Below are 9038 nucleotides of genomic sequence, written 5' to 3'. Positions count from 1 at the left end.
CCCGCCTCCCCCCCCCCCCCCCCCCCCCCACCTCCCCTTCCCCCCCTTTTCCCCCCCCTTTGCTTTCCCCTTTCCCTCCCCTCCCGCTTTTCCCCTTCCCCCCCCCCCCCGCTCTCCCCGCCCCCCCCCTTTCCCCTTTCCCTGCTTCCCCTTTTCCCTCCCCTTCCCCTCCCGCCCTCCCCTTCCCCACCCTTTCCTCCGCTCTCCCCCTTCCCCCCTCCCCCCCACCCCCCCTTTCCCCCTTCCCCTTCCCCCCCCCTTTTTTCCCCTCCCCGCTCTCCCCTTTCCCCCCCCCTGTTTTCCCCCTTCTCCCCCCCCCCGCCCTCCCCTTCCCCCTCCCCACTCTTCCCTTACCCTCCCGCCCCCCCTTTCCCCCCTCCCGCCCTCCCTTTCCCCCTCCCCTCCCTCCCCCCCCCGTAATTTCACCCTTGCCCGGGTGTTTACGGAGGTTTAATACACACAGCCTGGCAAACGGACCTCGCTTATGAATGGAAAAAAAATCTTATTGCAATTTTTTTCAAGTGACAGTTGTTTTTACCCCTTTTGCCCCCCCAAAAAAAAAAAAAAAAAAAAAAGTACGCGCGCTCAGCAAGAAGCGCTTCCTGGCAAGTTAGCGTTTTTACGATCGTTAATAGCAGTAGTCGCTAACATTAGGGGGTTTGGGAAATAACGATCCCTGGCGAGTGAGGCTTTTGGGCCCCGGGCCACCGTATCTTATTGACTGTATCTTTTATCTTTCGTCTTTATTTGCCCGATTACACGAGAGCGGGGGGGGAGGGAGGGAGGGACGAGGGGGGGAGGGAGTGAGGGTGGGACGAGGGGGGGGGGGGGGGGGGGGAGATGGATGAAAGGGATGAAGGGGCGAGGGGGAAAGGTGGAGAGAGAGAGAGAGAAAAGATGGGGAGGGGAAGGAGGGGGAGGAGGTGAGAAGGGAAGAAGGGACGGGAGGGCGAAAATAGGGGGAGAGGGGGGGGAGGGAGATAGAGTAAGAGAGACATAGAAAATAGATAACATTTGTAAAAATATATATTTTCTGTAATAATGTTTAATACGATAATGCAATGACAATGAAAATTTTTAAAATAGTTCTAAAATTATGATAAAAATAATAATAAAACAACAATAATAAAAATGTAATATTAAATTAAAAAATAATAAAAAAACAACTATAATTAAAAAGGGATAATCGTAAAAAAAAAACACCAAATCCCCCCCCCCTTTCCCCCCAAAAACACCTTCCGTGACTTTTAAATTTTAACAAAAAAAATTCCCTTCTTTTTTTTTAACTTCCTCCCAATCCTCCGACTTCTTCAATGCCACAAGATAACTAATTACTAGAATCTTTAGTTCACTTTCTTTCAAAACAATGAGATTCCTTGGCCTACATACATGCTTTCTTTGTCCAAAATCAAGTCTGGGGAAAAAACAAAAGAAGAAAGAGAAAAATATATATTTATACTATTTTTATCTTTCCATCATCATTAATGATATTATTATTATTGTCATTTTATTATTTTTTATTTTTATTTTATTTTTGAAATAATTTAAATTTTCACTATGTCTCGATTACTATTATCATTGTTTTTTTATCTCATTATTATGACTATCATTATAAATTTTTATTATTAGTTTTATTATTTTATTATTATTATTATTGTTACTATTATTTTATTATTATATTATTATTATTATTATTATTATTATTTTTATTATTTCATCATCATCACCCCCTATCATTATCAATTTATTTTTATTTATTTATCATATAACTATCACAATTATCATCTTCATTTTTATCATTGTTTTTACAGTTTTATTGCTGCCGTTGCTTTCATCCTCATGAATCTTGGTAATTATAGTAATATCATTTTGTTGTTATTTCATTTGTTATTTTTGTTTTTTTTATGTACCCTTAAACATGTCATTATTATTGGGGTGTAGTAGGGGGAGTATAGTATGATTAATATTATGTATCGTTGGTCTTTTTATTTGTTATTTCATGATCTCCTCCCTTTTTTTGCGTGTCTTTTCTTGTCCTTCTCTCCATTTCCCCTTTTCCATTTTCTTTGTCTTCTATCTCCTCTAACCTCTTTTTCTCCTCTTTGTTTCCATTTTTCTCTTTACTCTTCTTGTTATTCATCTTTCCTCTCCCTTTTCTTTTACTTTTTTCCCGGTTTAATGCCTCCTCATCTTATTTTTTTTCTTTCCTTCCTTTCTCTTTCTCTCTTCTTCTTCCACTTTTTCCACCTCACTTCAACACTTTTTTTTTCCTTTTTCATTTTCCTCTCCTCCTTTGTCATCTCTTCTTTTCTTCTCTTCTTTCTCCCTTTTATTTTCTTCTCTTTCGTTCTTCTGGTTTTCTCTTGTGTATTCATTTTCTTTCCTCTTCTTTCTCCTTCTCCCTTTCCTTTCTTGATTTCGTTAAACATCATTTATTCATTGTTTCCCCTCTGTTTTTTTTTTCTCCCCTTTTTGTCCCTCTTCCATACTTTTCCCCCCCTCCTTTCTCCCCTTTCCCCACCCCCCTCTTTACTTATCTTTCCCTCTCCTCCCCTTTACCCCACTTTCCCCCCTTTTTTCGTCCCCCCCCTCCTTTTTCTTCTCCTTCCCTCTCCTCCCTTTGCCTCCCATTCTCCCCACTCGTTTCCTCTTTTCCTTTCCCCCCTCCCGTTTTAAACCCCCCCCCCCTCTCCCCCTCTCCCCCCTCCCCCCATCACCTCCATATCATCATAATTACTGACAGCTAATCCCAGTTAATTTATGCTAATCATGCAACAGGTTAATGACAATGGGTGCTAATTGCTTACCATGATTCTACAGGTATGATATTGCGTTAATTCGGTGTGATGGGAGGATTGGGGGAGGGGGGAGGGAAGGAGGGGTGGAGGGGTAAAGGAGGGGCGAAGAGGAAAGGGAGAGGGAGGGCGGGAAAGTGGATAGGGAGAGGAAGGGAGAAAGGGAGGGAAGGAGGGGCGAAGAGGAAAGGGAGAGAGAGGGCGGGAAAGTGGATAGGGTGAGGAAGGGAGGGAGGGTGGGAAGGAGGGGCGAAGAGGAAGGGGAAGGGGGAGAGAGGGAGGGAGGGAGGAGGGAGGGAAGGAGGGGCGAAGAGGAAGGGGAGAGGAGAGAGGGAGGGAGGGAGGGGGGAGGGAGGAAAGGGAGGAGGGAGGGAGGAGGGGCGAAGGGGGGAAGGGGAGAGGAGAGAGGAGGAGGGAGGGAGGGAGGAAGGGGGGGGAGGGGGGAAGGAGGGGCGAAGGGGAAAAGGTAGAGGAGAGAGGAGGGGGAGGGGGGAGAGGGGGGGGGAGAGGGAGAGAGGGAGGGAAGGAGGGGAGAAGAGAGAGGAGGAAGACTGGTATTGAGGAGGAGAGAGGGAGGAAGGGGAGGTGGATAGGGGGAGGGAGGGAGGGATGGATAGAGGGAAGGAGGGAGGGCTGGAGGAGGAAGGGAGGGGCGAAGAGGAAGGGGAGAGAGAGGGGGGGCGAAGACTGGAAGGAGGAGGAGAGAGTTAGAGGGAGGAAGGGCAGATAGAAATAGGAGGGAGGAAGGGAGGGGAAAGGAGGAAAGGGGAGGGAGAAGGAGGGAGGGAAGGCCAAAGGGAGAGAAGGAGAGAGGGAAGGAGGGACAAACCGAGAAGGAAAGGGAAGGAAAGAAGGATGGAGAGAGAAAAAAAAGTTGAAAATTAGGAAATACAAAATGTGATGTGACATAAAGGCGAAAATCGAATCATATTGAATGCCGTGAACGCTTTTGTTGATATTCCTTGCTTTTTATTTGTTGTCGATCCTGTTCTTGTCGCTGCTGTTGCAATTGTTGTTGTTTGTTGAGGGGGGGGCCCGGTTTATTGCTGTTTCGTTTTCGTCTGTTTATTTACTTTCAACATCTCCAATTTTAGGGAATATCTAGAACGTTAAGAATAAAAAAGGGGGAAAAAATAGCCTATCTATCAAATATTGTAGAAATATATACGTGAAGATTATGAACAAAATTAATAAAGGTCTTACGTAATATTACCTCTGAGTCCATTTCTTTGAACAATGAAGTTCATTAACATACGAAACAAGCGTTGATCTACTTTTGTTGTTTAAATGAACAGAAATTGTCTTTATCAATGAAAAACATGAACAGTTCAAACATACAAAAAAGGATAAAACAAACTAATCAGTAAATAAATAAATTGTTTAACGCAAACCATACTAACGTTAAATCTTTTAATTCTGTTATATTTCCCCGGGTTTTACTCTTCAAAAATTGAAGAAATAAATACACATCCTTAAAAAGAAATATATATATATGAAGAAAAAAAAAACATACATAAATACATAAACAAATAGACAAATAAACAAATAAATAAAGGAATAAAATATATATATATACATATATATATGGCTTCGTACACAGCGTATCTATAGTTAGACGACTTAGTTTATGATGACAACTAATTAAATTGGCATTTGAACGGCGCTTCGAAATGGGTCGCTTATGAAAAGGTTGACGGAGGCTTGGCGGTGACAATGAATGGCCCGGTTTCCCTTGAGCCAGAGGGCGGGAAATCGATAGCGGATTTTTTTTTCTTTTTTCTTTTTTTTCCTTGTTTTTCTTTTTCTTTTTTCTTTTCTCTTCTTTCGCTTTCTTTCTCTTGGTTTCTTGTTCGCTTACTCTCTCTTTCTCGCTTATTCTCTCTCTCTCTCGCTCGCTTATTCTTTCTCTCTCTCTCTCGCTTTCTCGCTCGCTTATTCTCTCTCTCTCTCGCTCGCTTATTCTCTCTCTCTCTCTCTCTCGCTTTCTCGCCTTTTGCTTATTCCTCTCTCTCTCTTCCCCTCTCCTCTCTCCCCGTCTCTCTCTCTCTCTCTCTCTCTTCTCTCTCCTCTCTTTCTTCTTTCTCTTCCATTCTCTCTCTCTCTTCATTCCTTTCTCCTCTCTCTCTCTCTCTCTCTTTTCTCTCTTCTCTCTCTTCTCTCTCTCTCTCTCTCTCTCTCTTTTCTCTCCTCTCTCTCTCTCTCTCTCTCTCTTCCCCCCCCCCCCCCCCCCCCTCTCATCTGCTTACTTTTTTTAGTTTGCTTATTTTGGTTGTGTCTTTTTTTAAGGATACCTTGATTTGTTCACTTTACTAATCTTGGTTTGGTTGGTTATATATAAACTCATAAATATACATATATATATATACATATATATATACATATATATATACATATGTCTATATACAAATACAAAATTTTTTTTCGGGGTGCATGTGTGTGTAGATTTTTTTTCAAGTGTTATGTGTTTTATATGTGTGTATATATATGTTATATTGTATGTGTGTGTGTGTGTTTTGTATATGTATGTGGTATATATTGTATGTATGTGTGTTGTGTGTGTGGTGTGTGTGTGTAAGTATATATATTAATTTATATATATATATATATATTTATTTAAATATATTATATTTAAAATATATATTTTAAAGAGAGAGAGAGAGAAAGAGGGGGAAAGGGGGAAAGAAGAGAGAGAGGGAGAGAGAGAGAGGGGAGAGTGAGAGAGAGGGGGAGAAAGAGAGGAGGGGAGAGAAAGAGAGAGAGAGAGAGAGAGGAAGAGAGAGGAAAGAGAAAGAAAAATGGGAAAGAAGAAGAGAAGAAAATGAAAATGAGAATGAGAAAGGAAAGGAAGAGAAGGGAAGGAGGAAAGAAAAGGGAAAGAGAAAGAGAAGAGAAAGAGAAAGAGAAAAAGAGGAGAGGTGAAGGGAAGGAAAGGAAAAGGGGAAAGGAGAGGAGAAGGAGAAGGAGTTGGAAAGGGAAAGAAAGAGAGAGAGAGAGTGAGAGAGAGAGGGGAAGAGGGAGAGAGAGAGAAGAGAGGGGAGTGAGGCGAGCGGTCCCAGCGCCGCGCCAGCCTCTCGGCGCCAAATCGGGCCCCGCGAAACTTGGCCTCGTCTGGTCTCTGCGGTGCCCCTTTCGTGGCGGCGAGAGGCATAGGCGCTGACCTAAGGGGGGGGGGGGGGGTACTTTTGGATCTTTTCTCTCTTCTCTCTCTAAAATTATATTTTATTTGTTTATATATAATAATACTATTTGTGTTTATGTACATATATTATATATATATTTATTTTTATATTTGGTTCTGTATATATGCATACACAAACCACACACAAAACACCACACCACACACCACACACACACCACACACAACACCACACACACACACACACTTTTTTTATATTATGTATGTTATATATATGTATACATATTTTTATGATTTATATGTACATTAAATATTATATATTTTGAAAAAACACCACACACCCACCCACACACATCCCCACAACACCACAACATGTGTGTGTGTGTGTGTGTGTGTGTGTTGTGTGTGTGTGTGTCGGATATATTATATATAATTTTATATATGGGGATGATAGATAGTAGATACACACACATGTATAATATGTTTTTTAACACATTTATCATGCATATATGATAAATAAATACATACATTTTATACATACAAACACATATTCACTCATATATTGAAATTATTTTAATATTTATATATTATATAACAATATATTGCACAAAACTTTCATGCATATATATATATTAAAAATATATTTTTTATTTATTGGTCTATATATAATTGTATGTATTTTATATAATATATTTAGTGTGTATGTTTAAAATTTTTTAAACACACAAACTGTATTAAATATATATAATTTAAAATATTTATGTATATTATTTATATATTTTTACACAAACATTTTTTATTTGTGTTTTGTGTGAGTTTTTATTTTATATATATTTTATATATATATAAACATATATTCTATGTATATATCACACATTTTAATATAATGTAGTGTGCATAAATATATATATATATATAATATTTATATGTATATTTTAACCAGATTTTATATATAACAAATTATATGTTTGTGTATATTATAAAATATAATGAAATAATATGTTATAAAATATTATATATTTGTGTGTTGGGGTGTGTGTGTGTAAAATATTTATATATTTTTTTATATATATTATTTTATTATTTTACTTTTATTACACAAAATTTCGGGCACAGCTTGTTTCGCCCACTTTTCCCGACCTCTGCCCCTCCTTTTAAAAGGGTACCATTTCGGAATTCAGCTTCTGGCGAGTGCTGTACAAATGCCGTTTTCTTTATTTATTTCTTTTTTTTTTTTTTTTTTAGTCTTTCTTTCTTCTTCCCTTTTTTGTAATGTCTTATCTTCGGGCCATCTCACCTTTCTAAATTCTCGTAATCTAGGGTACAAGGCTGGCTCTATTTTATAATTCAATGTTGTTATTGCAAAAAAAGTTAATTATACATTATTCATTTATTTTTATCAGGAATTCCTTTATGCTCGTTGTCGGTGGAAATCATTTTTATTTCCAAATTTTTCGTAATTTTTTCGTCTCAATAAAATTAATATTTTCCCTTTGGGTTTTAAATTAAAAAATTATATTTTTGGTTAATTATAATAATAGAGTGATTGTCGTATATTTGTTGCAAAGATTGGTCAATTCCTTTTTTCTCCCGTGACGTTGATTAGCTTAATATTATGATAATTTCTTGTATTAGTCTCTCCCCCTCTCTGACTGTCTGTCTGTCTGTCGTCTGGTGTATGTCTGTCTGTCTTCTCGTTCTCTGTCAACACACACACCCCACCACCCACACCACACACCAACAACCCCCACCACACTCACAATCACACAACAACTCAACATGCGGTGTATTATATAAAATTTATTTATATATTATTTATATATATTATACACGCTGTGTGTATGTGTGTGTGGTGGTGGTGTTTTGTGTTGGTTTGTTTGTTTGTGTGTATATTTTTTATTTTATTTTATTATTTATATGTGTGTGTGGGATTATGTGTGGGTGTGTGTGTGTGTGTGTGTGAGTGTATGTGTGTGAGTTGTGTGTGTGTGGTGTGTGTTGTGTGTGTGTGTGTGTGTGTGTGTGTGTGTGTGTGTGTTGGGGTGTTTAAATTTTAAATTTTTATGTATGTGGTATTTTTTTGTATAATTTGTATGTTTAATTGTATAATGTAGGGATGTGCATATATAAATTTGTGTGTTTATATTAAATTTTTATATATTTATATATTTAATTTACATATTAAATTATTTACATTTATATATGTGGGGGTGTAAATAATTATTATTATATATATATATATATTATATGTTTTTATATATTGTATTTTTGCCCGCCAAAAAAGGGGCGGAGGGGAATGACGTCTTCCCCTTTAGCCAATGAGGGGGGCACCATAAAAATATCAGTATAGTTGTGAAAAATTTTTTTATAAATATTTTGTCGAAGTAAAACCAAAATTTCTAAATAGTAATAGTAAAGAAGTCACTTAGTTTTTTTTTTATTCAATAAACTAAAAAAGGGGGGTTTCCTGTTTGATAAGTCCTTGTATCATGCATACATATTACATTTTTGTATATAAAAATTATTTTTTTATATTATATTTATATAATATTGTGTGTGTGTGGTGTGTGTGGTGTTTGTGTGTGTGTTTTGGGGTGTGTGTGTGTGGTGTGTGTGTGTGTGTTTTGTGGGTGTTTTGGTGTGTGTGTGGGGTGTGTGGTGTATGTGTGTGTGTGTGTGGGTGTGTGTTTGCTTTGATATAGAGAAAACAATTCCCCTGCCCAGGACTCGATTTTCTTTTTCATGCATGTATGACCCGGAATGCTTGTTACTCTCTCTCCTTAGAGCGTCACTGCCTTATTCCATCTTTCATCTGACGCGGTATTTGACTTTCTAAATCAGTTTCCACCGCGTGCCTTCGGGGAGTGTGTATAGTGGTAGAGATTCAAGGTTCAAGGGTTGTTTTTTTTATCTATATGTATGTAGGTGTGTGTGTAGGTATGTGTGTACTTAATTAGTGTTTGGGGGTTTTTGAAAACTGCAGTCTAGTCGGGAAATAACACTGTTCGTGTTTGTCCCAACGTAAAAATCCGCACGCAGAGTCAGCGTCGACGCCCCTCTTCACAGCCTCCCCCTCTCCCCCCTCTTTCTCTTTCAAGTTGGGGAGG

Source organism: Penaeus chinensis, chromosome 28, assembly GCF_019202785.1.
Source record: "Penaeus chinensis breed Huanghai No. 1 chromosome 28, ASM1920278v2, whole genome shotgun sequence".
Taxonomy (NCBI): domain Eukaryota; kingdom Metazoa; phylum Arthropoda; class Malacostraca; order Decapoda; family Penaeidae; genus Penaeus; species Penaeus chinensis.
The sequence above is the reverse complement of the archived record's forward strand: the minus strand, read 5'-3'. Positions refer to the sequence as shown.